General features: G+C 37.1%; 1 protein-coding gene across 9 annotated transcripts in view; it reads right to left on the minus strand.

The window, feature by feature from the left end:
- PTBP3 (polypyrimidine tract binding protein 3) overlaps window positions 1-16,398 on the minus strand; it is a 116,680-nt gene that overhangs the window by 57,252 nt on the left and 43,030 nt on the right. For 2 of the 9 annotated variants that reach the window (XM_013053865.2, XM_013053864.2), the window contains exon 3: window positions 12,507-12,663. The exons of 6 other annotated variants lie outside the window; for them this stretch is intronic. The gene's annotated coding sequence lies outside the window, so the exon portion shown is untranslated. Of the gene's footprint in view, window positions 1-3,068; window positions 3,095-12,506; window positions 12,664-16,398 lie in introns of those variants that run through there. One more of the 9 variants, XM_045081713.1, reaches the window with a different exon arrangement.

The raw sequence follows: 16,398 nt of genomic DNA on the forward strand, positions 1-16,398 counted from the left end.
TTTATTTAAATCCTTTTAAAATTGACAATAACTAGAACTGACAAGCCTATAATGAATACTCAAATTTATGTACATAAGATTCAGAAATGTTTTTCCCCCAAAATAGCACCATGGATGACTGAATGAATGCAAATTATCTGAAAGCCCTAAGTTTCATTATAGTGTTCTTAAAAAAATTAACATATAATGTATTATTTGTTTCCGGGGTACAGGTCTGTGATTCATCAGTCTTACACAATTCACAGCACTCACCATAGCACATACCCTCCCCAACGTCCATCACCCAGCCACCCCATTCCTCTCACCCCCCTACAGTGGTTTTTTTTTTTTAATGCTAAGTAGTACCATACTTAACACTATTAGGAGGAAAATACAATCTTCCCAAATGCCTAAAGCTGTCATTTTTCCAAACATTAATGGAACTCTGCAAACAAAGAACATGAAGACCACATAAAAACTATATGGCAATATTCTGTAACCGTATCTGTGGCACAGAACTCACTTGCTTACAAGTGGGTAGGTTGACTTAATAACCCAAACAAGCACTCACTCCCAAATTTTCTGTTCATGAATGCAGGCAGCATCCTACCCAGACCCCAAAGACTACCAGTTCCTATAGGTCCTTACTGGCTGTGCCTGTATATAGCAAATGCCTAGCAAGACCGCAAATAACAGGCAGTCAAATATTTTTTTTTCAAATTTTTATTTATTTATTTGACAGAGAGAAATCACAAGTAGTCGGAGAGGCAGGCAGAGAGAGAGAGAGGGAAGCAGGCTCCCCGCTGAGCAGAGAGCCCGATGTGGGACTCGATCCCAGGACCCTGAGATCATGACCCGAGCCAAAGGCAGCGGCTTAACCCACTGAGCCACCCAGGTGCCCCCAGGCAGTCAAATATTTCTTGCAAATTAACCTGGGAGGGAAGAAATTCTTTTCCCACCTCATAAGTACCCAGAAATACTGATTTTCCCTTTCAAAATGACTGATTACATTTTTCATGTCCACTCTCGAAGTCACTAAGTTCACCTATGATCCTTCCCCTTCCACTCTGCCTTCCTCTACTCACTCTCCCTCTAGCCCCACTCAGCTCCAACTTACCAACCAAACTAAAATAATGTATCACATCATTACCTTGCCTTAAACACCCTGATGGGCTTCCAACCAACTAAAATGTCCCTTTGTTTCTAGTTTTCACACTGTTTTCACTTATACTGCCTCATTTGAGTTGACAAAAATATACATGAAATAAATCTTACTAATTTTAACAGATGAAAAGACAGAGGTTCAGAAAATAAGTGATTTTTGTACACAGCTAGCAAGTGTAAAAAGTGTCATTCAAACGAAAGTTTAATTATTTTTTTAGCACAAAAATCTCAAAATGTCTTACCATTCCTAGAAAAAAACAAGCAACTTGACACTAACATAAATTTTCAAAGTATGTGCAGACTTAAGTGGATTATAATAATAATAATGTCACTAAATTAGAACGCTGTAATTCATGCTCTAAATAGGCGTGAAAGCTGGGCACAGGGTGTGCCCTTTTGCACTCTCCTGGTAGGCCTAGATGGTGAGACAATAGTACCACAATCTTGTGCTTTCTTAACCAGCACAAGGTGTTAAGACTGGAAAAACACCCTAAAATCAAGAGGATTTTATCAGTTTACCCAGAATATTCCAAAACAAATCAAAGAACATTTATAAGGTTGTTTCTTTAACAGAGGTTTTAACCATTACCTGTGTGAATAAAAACAACTATATATGCTATTTGAGCTCGTGTTAGACTATGAAATAAAGAACTATGGTAACAATTTTTTATCAAGAAATATGCAATTAGGGGTGCCTAGGTGGCTCAGTGGGTTAAGCGTCTGCCTTCGGCTCAGGTCATGATCCTAAGGTCCTGGGATTGAACCCTGAATGGGGCTCCTTGCTCAACGGGGTGTCTGTTTCTCTATCCCCTCCCACCCTCGCTTGTCCTCTCTCTCTCTCTCAAATAAATAAAATCTTAAAAAAAAAAAATTATAGAAACCCACCATTTTAGGTTAATTGTTCTGAATTATAAAAGTGCCTGAGCTATGTTAAGAGCGTGGGCTATTAAATCAGACAACCTGTTCTAACCAAGTTACCTGACATAACTGAGCCTCAAAATCTTTTCCAATAAAATAAGTATAATAGGGGTGCCTGGGTGGCTCAGTTGGTTGAGCAGCTGCCTTCGGCTCAGGTCATGATCCCAGCGTCCTGGGATCGAGTCCCACATCCGGCTCTTTGCTCGGAAGGGAGCCTGCTTCTCCCTCTGCCTCTGCCTGCCATTCTGTCTGCCTGTGCTCGCTCGCTCTCCCTCTCTCTCTCTGGTAAATAAATAAAATCTTTAAAAAAAAAAAAATGAGTATAATAGGGGTACCTGGGTGGTTCAGTTGTTAAGCATCAGGTCATGATCCCAGGGTCCTGGGATTGAGCCCCGCATCAGGCTCCCTGCTCTGTGAGAAGCCTTCCTCTCCCTCTCCCACTACCCCTGCTTGTGTTCCTTTCCTCACTGTGTCTCTCTCTGTCCAATAAATAAAGAAAATCTTTTTTAAAAAATGGGTATAATAACAGGTATTTTGAAAATTAAATTAGGTAACATATTTAAATACTAGACGTAGGTACACCTGGGTGGCTCAGTCAGTTAAGAGTCTACCTTCAGCTCAGGTCATGATGCCAGGGTCCTGGGATCAAGCCCCCCATCAGGCTACCTGCTCAGCAGGGAGTCTCCTTTTTCCCTCTCCCCCTGCCTCCTCACCCCCTGCTCTTGTTCACACTCTTGATTGAACTCTGGCTCTAAAATAAATAAAAAATTTCTAAATACTAGGTATAATGCCTAGCATATAATAACCAATAATATGTCTCGATTTTCTTAGGAAGGACTGTTACCTGAAAGTGATGTTCCTTCCACGTCTTTGGTATTAAAATGATGACTGTAGTTGACAGTGACTTTTTTCTCTTGATGTGCTTACTTAGCAAAATTTAAGACATTGCTCAAAATTAACTAAAAATTTTATTATTCTATAAATCTAAAAATCTAAGAATTACTCACCTAGATGACCCCAGAAAAGGTTATAGCCACTGAAAAATGGAAAATATATAACTAATCACATAGGCATAACTTATTAAAAGTCAACAGGAAACAAGGAAATTATAATGCATTAAATACATAACGCTGAAGAACTACTCTCTGTACAAAATACATTAGAGACTTTCCAAAATTTTTATTATGAAAATCAGCATTCAAAATACTTAGCTTGTAAAAACCTTGCATCTTATTGAACAATATATTGAAAACTACTGAATGCCTACTACATATTAGTCAGGTTCCAAAAAAATAAGTAGAAGAGACTTGTAAAAATTCATATATTCCCATCTCGAAACTGAAGAAATCCACCAGGAAAACTATCCTACAAATATGGATCTTTTTAAAAATGCAACTTTATTAGGTTATACTTTAGAGATAATAAAATCCACCTACTTTTTAAATGCAATTTGTCGAATACTGCAAAAATCAAGATATAGAACCTTTCCACCATCTCCGAAAGTTCCCCAGTGCTCCTTTGTAGTCAATCCTCCCTCAAAAACCCCCACCTCTCAAACTAAACATATACCATATACTACCACCATACTTCTTGATTACGATAGCTTTAGAGCAATTCTTCTTAAAAATTTTTTTAATTTTTTCTAAGTAATCTTTATACCCAAAGTGGAGCTGGAACTCATAACCTTGAGATCAAAAGTCCCACGCTCTTCCAACCAAGCCAGCCAGAAGCCCCTTAATGGCCATTCTTGAAATCAGGTACTTATCTGGGAAAGAATTCAAGTAACAGTTTTGAGTCATCCAAAACATATATATCATGATTTCTCTCTGCATTTATTGAAGCCCCTTTAATTTCCCTTAACAACATTCTGTGGTTTTCAGTATAACAATCTTGCATATATTGCTTAACCTATATCCTACAACGTTAGTAATTTTTTAGAACTTTCTACATATACAGCTTTGTTCCTTACTTTCCAACATGTATGCCTTTTACTTCTTTTCTTTTTTAAAAATATTTTATTTATTTATTGGTCAGAGAGAGAGCACAAGCAGAGGGACCAGAAGGCAGAGAGAGAAGCAGACTCCCCTCTGAACAAGGAGCTGGATGTGGCACTCGATCCCAGGACCCTGGGATTATGACCTGAGCCAAAGGCAGACGCTCAACTGACTGAGCCACCCAGATGTCCCTGCCTTTTATTTCTTACTCTAGCTTTACTGAACTGGCTAGGACTTCGTGTACAAAGTTGAATAGAAATAATGAGACTGAACATACTTGCATCATTATGGATTTCAGAGGATATGATTCTCTTAACAACACTAAGTATGATGTAGTTTCATACCTTTATCAGGGTAAACAGGTTCCCTTCTATTCCTAGTGGCTGAGGGTCTTGTTTATCACAAATAAAAACTGAATTTCTCAGATAACACCTCAGGATATGTTAAGATGATCATAAAGTTTTTCTCTTTATTCCGTTAACAGAGTATGTTGGACTAATTTCAAAAGTTAAACCACTTTGTATTTTTGGAATAATTCTCACTCATTCATGATATATGATCTCTTCTCTACAGACATATAACTGAATTTAATTTAATGCCTTCTAAATATTATCTTTGGGTCCATTTTCATGAGGGATATTAATCTATAGTTTTCTTTTCCCTCCTGTATCAAGGGTAATACTAACTCCATAAAATATATTAGAAAGTATTCTTCTGAGTTTGTATAGCATTGGTATTATTACTTCTTAAAACAAAGCCATTAGGTCTTTAACTTTTTAATTCTCAATTTTTAAATAGGTATAGAGTTATTTGGGTTTTCTAGTCACTTTGCATCAGTTGTGGTACTTTGTATTTTTCAAAGAATTTGTCCACTTCTAAACTGAATGAATGCCTGTTCATCTTAATGGCTTAAAATTATTCATAATCTTTTCTTTATCTCTGTTTTAGCCTGTGTAGGATACTGTAACAAAATACAACAGACAGGGTGGTTTAACAATAGAAATTTAGTTTCTCACAGTTCTGGAGATTAGAAGCCCAAAATTAAGGTGCCAGCATGTCACTTTCTAATGAGGACTCTTTTCCTGGCTTTAGACAAGGTACCTTTTTCCGTGTCCTCACAGGGCAGAGCCAAGAGCAAGCTCTCTGGTATCTCTTTGTAAGGACACTAATCCCATCATGGGGGCTCCAACTCTTAAGGCCCCATCTCCACATACCATTACAGTGAGGACTGGGCCTTACACACAAGAATTTGAGAGGTATACATTCATTCATTCAGTCCATAACATTACCCTTTTAATGTATAGGCGCATTCTTGATGTTAGTAATTTCTCGCCTTTTTTGGTCTACCCAGAAGTTTATCAATTTTATTGACCTATAAAAAAAACCGACCATTGGTTTCATTATTTTTTTTCTACTGCTTGTTTTCTATGTCCTTAATCTATGCTGCTCATATTTAATATTTTCTTTCTTCTATTTATTTGGGACTCTTCTTTGCTATGCTTAGAAGCATAGATGATTCATTTTATACTTTTTTTCCTTTTCTAATATAAACATTTAAAGCTATATGTTTCCTTCTAAGAACAGTTCTAGCTGTACCCTTCAAAGTTTAGTAAATTGTATTTTGATTTTAATTCAATTCAAACTATTTTCTAATTTCCTTTGTGACATATTTGATCCATGGGTTAAGTATTACTCTTTTTTTAAGAAGTGATTAAGAAAATTTCCCCCATAAATTGAGGATTATACCCTTTTTTTAAAAAGAATTTTATTTATTTGACAGAGAGGGAGAAAGCACAAGCAGAGGGAGTGGGAGAGAGAGAAGCAGGCTTCCCACTGAGCAGGGAGCCCAATGCGGGACTCAATCCCAGGACCCTGGGATCATGACCTGAACCAAAGGCAGATGCTTAACCTATCTGAGCTACCCAGGCACCCCGAGGATTATACTTTTTTGATTTCTAATATAATTTTAATGAAGTAAGAGAACTAATTCTACATAATTTTAATGAATTCACTTTTATTGAGACTTGTTTTAGGATCCACATATAGCCTATCTTGGTGACATCTCATGTGAACTTAAAAAAATGTGTATTTTGATAATGTTAAAGAAAACATTCCATTATCAATTAAAACAACCTAGTTGTTAGTGTTCAAAACCTCTATATTAGGGAATCTACAAACTTTTCTTAAAGGTGTACATAAGTAGTTTATGCTTTGTGAGCCATATAATCTCTGTTGCATCTATTTAACTCTACAGTGGTAGCATAAAAGCACCCATAGGTATGTAAATAAAGGAGAGTGCAGGGGTTCAAATAAAGTTTTATGTATAAACACTGAAATTTCAATTTCATATAAGCTTCATGTATCTCAGAATATTGTTCTTTATTTTTCTCACAACTTAAAAATGTAAAAATCAGTCTTAGGTCACAGGAAATATAAAAATAGACAAATAAGACAGATTTGGCCCACATGTCAGAGTCTGTCAACCCCTTGTTCTGTATCCTGATTTTCTATCAACTATGCTACTAATTACTGAGAGAAGTTTTGAAATCTCCAGCTATAACTGTGAATTTCTCTATTTCTTTTCTATTTAGTTCTATTAGCTTTCATTTTACATATTTTGAAGCTCTGTTATCATGTATATATAACACATATAAATTATATATAATATATAACATATATTACATATTAATTATAAATAAAATTATGTATTATAAATAAAATCATAATATATAATTATATATCATAAATAAGATGGCATGTGTTATAATTATATATTAATATATATTAAAATTACATATATTTTTCTTTATACACTTACCAAGAAATACAAATAAATATAATAAAACACAAAATGATAAATAATGAATAAAATGAAATACCAAAAAAAAATGGTCTAAAGAAAGCCAGTTAACAAAGGAAGAAAAAGCAAAGAATAAATGGTACAAATAGAAAACAATGGCAAGATGGTAGACTTACAAGCAACCATGTGAAATAATTTTATTAAGTGGAAATGGCAAAAGATTCCAAATAAAAGGCAGTTTATCAGTCTGATAAAAGCAAGACTCAATTATATGTTGTGTCGAAAAAATCCATTTTTAAAAAAACTTTTATATTCTGGGACGCTCAGTTGGTTAAACCTCTGCTTTTGGCTTAGGTCATGATCCCAGGGTACTGGGACTGAGGCCCACATCAGGGTCCTTGCTCAGCAGGTCCTTGCTTCTCCCACTTGTACTCTCTCTTTCTCTAACAAATTAATAAATAAAATATTTTTTAAAATAAAAAATAAAAATAAGAAAATATTTTAAGTAATCTTTACACCCAATGTGGGGCTTGAACTCACAACCCCAAAACAAAGACTCAAACATGCTCTATTGACTGAACCAGTCAAGTGCCCCAGAAGAAATTTATTTTAAACATAAAATTTCAGTTTCAAAATAAAAGGGATGGAAAAAGATAAATATGTAGACAGTAATCATAATAAAGTTGAGTAGCTATACTAATACCTGACAAAGCAGACTCCACAAAAAGGAATATTACCAGGGATGAAAAGACTTTTCATAATACAGGAATCAATTTATCAAGAAAAGATACTATGTTATGCATAAATGAAACATACAAACATAAAATACAGTTGATCTCTGCTTTTTAACTGGAATCTTTACACTCTTTGTTTACTTTTGTTTAAGTAATTGCTCTGGGGATAAATCATCAGTATGTATCTTTAACTCCCACAGTCTACCTTCAAATGATAACATCTAGGTACAATGTAAGAACTTTTCTAAGTATATATTCATTTCCCTCATCAAAACCTTTCTGTTACTGTCATATATTTTACTTTTCACGTATGCCATAGCTCCCCAAATATATTACTATTATCTTGCTTTAGTCAATTTTTTTCTTTTTACATCATGTTTTATACACTTACTGTATCTTTTTTTTTTTTTTTTAAGATTTTATCTATTCAGTTGCTAGTGGGGAGAGAGAAGAAGAGAGAGCACAAGCTGGGGGAGAAGGAGAGGGAGAAGCAGACTCCCCACTGAGCAGAGAGCCCGATGCTGGACCCTGGGGGTCATGAGCGGAGCCGAAGGCAGACACCTAACCAACTGAGCCACTCAGGTGCCCCAACACTTCATGTATCCTGTAGTCCTTTCCATAGAGAGCACTCTATACATTTGTCCCTTTCTTTCTTTTTACTGCAGTAAAATCATATAGCAAAATTCACTATCCTAACCATTTCAAATGGAGAATTCAGTGGTATTAAGCACATTCATAATATGCAACTATCATCACGCTCCATTTCAGTAACTTTTTATCACGTAAAACTGAAATCTTATTCTCATTAAACAGTAACTCCCTATTTCCCTCTTCTTCCAGTCCCTGGCAATCACTATTCTACTCCCCATCCCTATGACTTTGATTACTCTCACTTCCTCTTGTGCATATTCTACAGCTATTTCCTTTGTAGTTACCATGGGGACTACTATACTTAATATCCTTAAATTGTAACACTCTAATCTGAATTTATGCCAGTGTATCTTCAGTAATATGCAAAAACTCTGTTCCTTTACACTCTATCCCCACCCTTTCCTGTTGCTGATGTCACAGTATTATAACTTTATATCCCTGTACCCCAAAACACGAACTAAAAATTCTTTTAAATGCATTAGTCTCCCAAAATACATGCGAAAAAATGTAGTGCTACAAACAAGTCACACACTAGCTTTTAGATTAATAACTTTTAAAAATGCCATTCTCTTGTGAAAGACCTGTACTTTGAAAACTATAAAATGCTGATTCAAGAAATGAAGGGAACATAAAGATATGGAAAGACACTCCATGCTCACAGACTGGAAGACCAAATACTGTTAAAATGTCTATACTACCCAAAGCAATCTACACATGTAATTCAATCCCTACCAAAACACCAACAGCAGTTTTCACAGAACTAGAAAAAATAATCCTAAAATTTGGTATGGAATCACCAAACACCCCAAACAGCCAAAGCAATCTTGAAGAAGAAACGTGAAGCTGGAAACATCACAAATTCCAGACTTAAAGTTATATTACAAAGCTGTAGTAATGAAAACACTGTGGTACTGACACAAAAACAAACACACAAATCAGTGGAACAGAAGAGAAAACCTAGAAATAAACCCATGACCATATGGACAATTAATCTTTGACAAAGCAGAAAAGAATTCCAATGGGAAAAAAACAGTCTCTTTAACAAGTAGTGTTGGGAGAACTGGTCAGCAACATGCAAAAGGATGAAACTGGACCACTTTCTTTCACCATACCAAAAGTAAAATAAAAATGGATTAAAGACCTATAAGTGAGGCCTGAAACCATGAAAATCCTCAAAGAGAGCACAGACAGTAACTTCTTTGATTATCACCTGTAGCAACTTGTTTCTAGATATATCTACCAAGGCATGGAAAGCAAAAGAAAAAATAAACCATTGGTACTACAGCAAAATTAAGCTTCTGCACAGCAAAGTAAACAATCAACAAAACTAACAGACAACCTACAGAGAAGATTATCTGCAAATGACACATCCAATAAAGGGTTAGTATCCAAAATACATAAAGAACTTAGAAAACTCCAACACCCCAAAAAACAAATAATGCAATTAAAAAATGAGTACAAGACATGAACAGGCATTTCTTCCAAGGAAGACATGCAGATGGCCAACAGACAAATGAAAAGATACTCATCATCACTTACCATCAGGGAAATGCAAATCAAAACTACAATGAGATATCACCTTATGCCTGTCAGAATGGCTAAAATCAGTAACACAAGAAATAATGGGTGTTGGTGAGGATGTGCAGAAAAAGGAACCCTTGTGCACTGCTGGTGGGATATCATATAGTATTTGTCATTCTCTATTTTGCTTAACATAATACTCTTTAGCTCCATCCATGTCATTGCAAATGGCAAGATTTTGTTCTTTTTTATGGCTGAATATTCCATTCTATGTATGTGTGTGTGTATGTTTATACAGACATACACACCATATCTTTTTTAAGACTTTATTTAAGAGAGGGAGAGGGAGAGTGCATGAGCAGGTAGAGGGGGCAGAGTGAGAATGGGGAGGGGCAGAGAGAGAGAGGGAGAGGGAGAAGCAGATTTTCATTGAGCAGGGAGCCCCACATGGAGCTCAATCCCAAGAATCTGGGATTATGACCTGAGCCAAAGGCAGATGCTTCACTAACCAAGCCACCCAGGTGCCCCTTAGGATTTTATTTTTACTGGAGCTTGAACTCACAACCCCAAGATCAGATTCCATTGATCGAGACAGCCAGGCATCCATCTTTTTTTTTTTTTTTTAATCTGTAACTGGACTTTAGAGTCAAGTATGTCACACACAAATGATTTTTTAAAAATCTAATTTATTGGGGCACCTGGGTGGCTCAGTGAGTTAAGTCTCTGTATTTGGCTCAGGTCATGGTCTTAGGGTTCTGGGATCAAGCCCCACATCGGGCTCTCTGCTCAGCAGGGAGCCTGCTTCTCCCCTTTAAAAAAAAAAAATCTAATTTATTTAAACTAGAACACAAAGACATTTTTGAAGGACAGTTTTGCCAAAAACAGGGCTCTCAGTTGACAGTTTAATTCTTTTAGCACTTTAAATATATTGGACCACTGCTTTCTGATCCCCAAAGTTCCTGATGAGAAACATGCTCACATTCTTATTGAGGATCACTTATATGTGATGAGTTGATTCTTCCTTTTGGCTTTCAAGATTTATGGAAAGTTTGATTATAATGTGTCTCATGTGAGTCTTCTTGAGTTCATCTTACCAGAGTTCAGCTTCTTGGATGTTTATACTCAAACTTTTCATCGAATTTGGGGCTGTGTGTGGTAGAATACCTGTCTGGCACAGTCAATGGAGCATGCAACTCTTGAGCTCCGGGTTGTAAGTTCAAGCCCCATGTTGGTTACAGAGATTACTTAAAAATGCAATCTTTATTGGGGTGCCTGGACGATTCAGTCAGTTAAGCATTCAACTCTTCGTTCTGACTCAAGCATAAGTCATGGGATTGGGCCGTGTGTCAGGCTCTGCACTGAGTGGGGAGTATGCTTGAAGGTTCTATCCCTCCACCCCTCCACCCACTGAGCACTCTCCCTCTCTCTCTAAAATAAATAAATCTTAAGGGGCGCCTGGATGGCTCAGTTGTTAAGTGTCTGCCTTCAGCACAGGTCATGATCCCAGAGTCCTGGGATTGAGGCCTGCATCGGGCTTCCTGCAGAGCAGGAAGCCTGCATCTCCCTCTTCCACTCCTGCTGCTTGTGCCCCCCTCTCTCGCTGTGTCTCTGTCAAATAAATAGATAAAATCTTAAAAAAAAAAAAAACACTTTAAAGTAAAATCTTTAGGGGCACCTGGGTGGCTCAGTGGATTAAAGCCTCTGCCTTGGGCTCAGGTCATGATCTCAGGGTCCTGGGATCAAGCCCCACATCGGGCTCTCTGCTCGGCGGGGAGCCTGCTTCCTCCTCTCTCTCTGCCTGCATCTCTGCCTACTTATAATCTCTGTCTGTCAAATAAATAAATAAAATCTTAAAAAAAAAAAATAAAAAGAGTTGCTAACTTTTAAAGTAAAATCTTTATTAAAAAATAATTGGGGGCTGTGGTAACTTTAGAAATCAGATTCTTCCCCTTCCTTGGGGTCTTCTAGTTTTTGTTATGGTTTTTCTTCTTTTGACAGTTGTAAGCTATTTCTGTACCGAGAACCGGCCTTAGGTTTATATAAATTTAAAGTCTTATCTGGTTTCTTTTGAGCCTTTTTCCCTGGCATGTATTATCACTTTCTAATTTTCCCTATAGAAGCAGTTGTTTTTTTAATGTCTTAGTCTCTAATACCTCATTCCCAAAACGGGTGAAAGGGAAATATGAAAGGAACAAGTGCCAGTTCTCTGAATTAACTAGAAGTCACTGGAGGAAGGGGGAGTTTGCTACAAGAGAAGGAGATGCAAAGACAATGGCTGCCTGCCTCTGTCTGCCAACTATGTGCTCAGAAGAAGCAATTAACAATCAGAACATAGATCCCTGAGAGTTAAGAGGACAATATCCTTTCTACCTATGCTGGCTCCCTCAAGCTATTTGTAAGCTGCTCTTGGAACATGTAGGTAGCTCCCTGCCATGTGATTTAAGAGCAGAGGATGGGAGGTGCCTGGGTGGCTCAGCCGGTTAAATGTCTATCTTCAGCTCAGGTCAGGACAGCCCCCATCAGGCTTCCTGTTCAGCAGGGAGCCTACTTCTGCTTCTCCCTCTTTCCCCCACCCCACTCTTCGCTCCCCCCTCCCCACTCCATGCCATCCCCCTCCCCCATTCATGTTTTCTCCTACCTCTCTCTCAAATAAATAAGTAAAATCTTAAAAAAAAAAAAAAGGCAGACAATGGGTAGCTGCTACAGTGCTAAACCTGAAATTGATCAAAATTAAACACAATTTACCTTCTAAGTCTTCCTCTGGAACAACTTGCAAGCTTTCAATAGACTCCAGAGTTCCAAATTACAGAAAGAGTCTGGTAGTGCAATTGTTGTCTAGGCAGGGGAGTCAGATTCCTGGTGCTTCTTACTCCACTTATTCTCAGAATCCTCTTTCAATTATCTTAAATTAACAAAATAAACAACAACAACAAAAAAAAAAATAAAAAAGGAGGGAGACGTCATATCCACTCTGTGGATATTTACCATTTTGTACAAACTCAAATTTCCACCTGTATCATTTTCAAGTCTGAAGAATTTCCTTTAACAGACATCTAACAGACATGTAACAGACATCTGTTACTGAAAAATGCTCTCAGCTCTTGTCTGCCTCAAAGAAAGTTTGATTTTAACTTCATTTTTGAAACTTTAGAGGGACATAGATGATTGTACTTATTTCCAGACTTTAAAGATGTTACTCCATTGTCTTCTGGCTTACAGTTCAGACAAAAAATTCTGTATCATTCTTACCTTGGTTCTACTGAATAAAATGGGACTTTTTCCCCTCTGGGTACTTTTAAGATTTGTTTTGCATTCCTGGTTTTCAAGAATTTTATTATGATGAGCCTTGGTGTAGTTTTCACTATATTTATCGGCTTGGGGTCCATTGAACTTCTTAGTTATGTGGATTTATAATTTCTACCATATTTGGAATTATTTTCAATCACTATTTCTTCAGGTTTATGTTTCCCTGCCTTCACCTTCCTTTCTGGGACCTGATTCACACATATGTTTGGACCACCTGATTTTTTTCCTATAGTTTACTGAACACTGTTCATTTCTTCCTCAATCTTTTTTGGTCTGTGTGCTTTAGTTTCTACTGCTGTCTTTTTTGTTGTTGTTTTAAGTCATCTCTCCACCCAACGTGGGGCTGCAACTAACAACCAAGAGATCAAGAGTTATGTGCTCTATGACCTAAGCCAGCCAGGCACCCTTCTACTGCTGTCTTTGAACTGACTGCTCACTTATTCTGCAGAACATATGTGCTATTAATGCCACACCATGTGTTTTTTAGACATATTCTTATCTTTAGAAGTCTCATTTTTCTCCTTATTATGCTAACAGTTTCCTTTAAATCCTTAAATATGCTTTTAATAACCATTCCAAACTCCAAATCTGCTAATTTCATTATCTCTGTCCTTTCATGGGTCTCTTTCTTTTTTAAGGTTTTATTTATTTATTTGGGAGGGGAAGAGAGAAAGAGTGCAAGCACGCACATGCATGCACAAGAGCAGAAGGAGACACAGAGAGGAGGGAGAGGAACAGAGAAAGATCCCAAGACAACTCCACTCTGAGTGTGGAGCCCAATATGAGGTTCACTCTCCTGATCCTGTAAGACCATGATCTGGACCGAAACCAAGAGCTGGACACTCAGCTGACTGAGCCACCCAGGTGCCCCATCTAGTTTTCTCTCTGTTGATTGATTTTCCTCCTGGTTATAGGTCACAGTTTTGTGGTTCTCTCCATGTTTGGCAATTTTTGATTGAATAGTCAACAATGTGAGCACTAGAATTTGTTTTATTCCTTTAATGTGCCAGAGTTTTTTCTGGGAAAAAAGGTAGTTTCAGATTAGGCAATTGTTTTGGAACTTGTTTTGAAGCTTTGTTAGAGTGGGTTTAGCCTTTATGCTAGAACTGGTGTACCATTACTGGTAAGGCATGTGTAGCTTACTATTTGGCAACAGATTCAAAGGGAGACGTCTGGAGCACTTTACTCACAGAGCTCCCTCCTGTCCCACACATTGCTTCCATAGCTCCCAGATGCCTCAGCCTTCCCAAGCATGGATCTCTGCCTCTTCAACTGAGCAATTCTGCCATGTTTGCCGGGGCTCCCCCCAACCTTAAATAGAGCCCAGAAAAAATGCCAAGGTGATCACAGGGCTCACCTCATTTGTTGACTTTTATCTGAAATCACAATCCTGCATATAATAATAATATATTTCAAATAATGGCTGCTTAAAAGAAAAAAAAAAATCACTGCTCATGTAAAAAGTCCAACTGTAGAAATTTCCAAATCCAGAATGGTAACATATAAAGTTACCAGTGACTCGGGCTCTACTTGTCTTTCTGTTAGGGTGCAGCCCTCATCTGCATCATGTAAGATGGAAGATGAAACTCCTGCAGGATGTAGGATAAAAGAGGAAAAAGTGCATCCATGTGGAAATGTTCCAGAAATATCTATCTCCTGTTAACTTCTACTTGTATCTCATTAGCCAGGACTTAATCACATGACCACACCTAGCTATAAGGAAGACTGAAACAAGGCTGTTTAATTTGAGAAGCAACACACCCAGATAAAAATTAGCGTTGTCACTAAAGAAAACCAAAAAGTATTTGGGTACACAATAGTCTCTGTCATAATTCCTAACATTAAATTTAAAAAGAGAAGTATACAACTCATGAAGAAATGTGTAAAACTTTTTCATAAGTATCAAAGGACATAAAATAAGACCTATAAACATGAGATCACAGGTCAGGTTCCCAGAAGGAAAGGCACAACAACTGTGCTTATCATCAATTCCATTTGATGTCTTGCAGTAAAACCACAATTGTGTAATTCTGAATTAATTTAACTTGGGAAGTTTCTTCTCCATGTGTAAAGTAACAGGTGTTAACAATGTTAACCCCAGGGGCACCTGGGTGGCCCAGTGGGTTGGGGACCTCTGCCTTCGGCTCAGGTCATGATCCCAGGTCACAATCTTTAAAATAAACAAATAAATAAATAATGTTAACCCCATCAATAGAACTTTGCCAAAAGCTAAATTATATCAGTTTTATCATCATCTGCTGACAATGAAAAATCAGTTATTACCTAAAAATGACTGAATGTTGAATCATTTCAGTGGAATCAAAATAAAGCTTTTGGGAAATCACTCTATCAAAAGTGAAATACCTAATACTAATGGAAATTTAGTTTTTATTTATTTATTTATTTATTTTTAAAGATTTTATTTATTTGACAGAGAGAGATCACAAGTAGGCAGAGAGGTAGGCAGAGAGAGGAAGGGAAGCAGGCTCCCCGCTGAAAAGAGAGGCCGATGCAGGGCTTGATCCCCAGACCCTGGGATCATAACCTGAGCGGAAGGCAGAGGCTTTAACCCACTGAGCCACCCAGGTGCCCTGAAAATTGAGTTTTAAAAATTCTATATTAAAAGGGCACCAGGGTGGCTCAGTATGTTAAGCATCTGACTTGATTTCAGCTCAGGTCATGATGTCAGTGTTGTGAGATTACAGTGTTACGAGATTGCATGTCCAGCATGGAGCCTGCTTAGGATTGTTTCTCTCCCTTCCGTCTGTCCCTCCTTCCTCCCTCTCAAAAGCAAAGGAAAAAAAAAGTTCTACATTAAAGGTCAACTTTTTTTGAGGTAATAATACAAACATAAGTTTTTGTGCAACAGTCCTACAGGGCAGACGTGTACTTGCAATTAGTTTAGTACATACTTAACTCCTTTACCAAACAAGCAATATTCTACTAATAGATAGTAGAGTCATCAAATTTTAGAAATTATTTTTAAATCCACATTTAGATTAAATGAACCACAAAAATTCTGTGATAAGATTACACTGAGTAATACCAAAAAGGTCCTTCGGCACAACTGTACACCAGGCTCTTTGACCTACCCATTATCAATGTAATTTTTCAAATTTCTGTATCTTTAAAAAACTACCTCACACAGGCATTAAAAACTCATTTGTAAATGAGCCCTAAAACCTTTCTCTCCAAATTTGTTCAAAATCAACTAGGAATCTTTATTATAGTCAAGGAATGGAGCACCCAAATCTTGAAATTTTAGTTCTTTTAGAAATTTGCAAATATTAGACCAAATATCACAAAAATTTTTTTGCTGTATAAATGACCT

The sequence above is a fragment of the Mustela putorius genome, unplaced genomic scaffold (genome assembly GCF_011764305.1).
Source record: "Mustela putorius furo isolate JIRA1106 unplaced genomic scaffold, ASM1176430v1.1 tig00000580_pilon_pilon_pilon, whole genome shotgun sequence".
NCBI classification, from domain to species: Eukaryota; Metazoa; Chordata; class Mammalia; order Carnivora; family Mustelidae; genus Mustela; species Mustela putorius.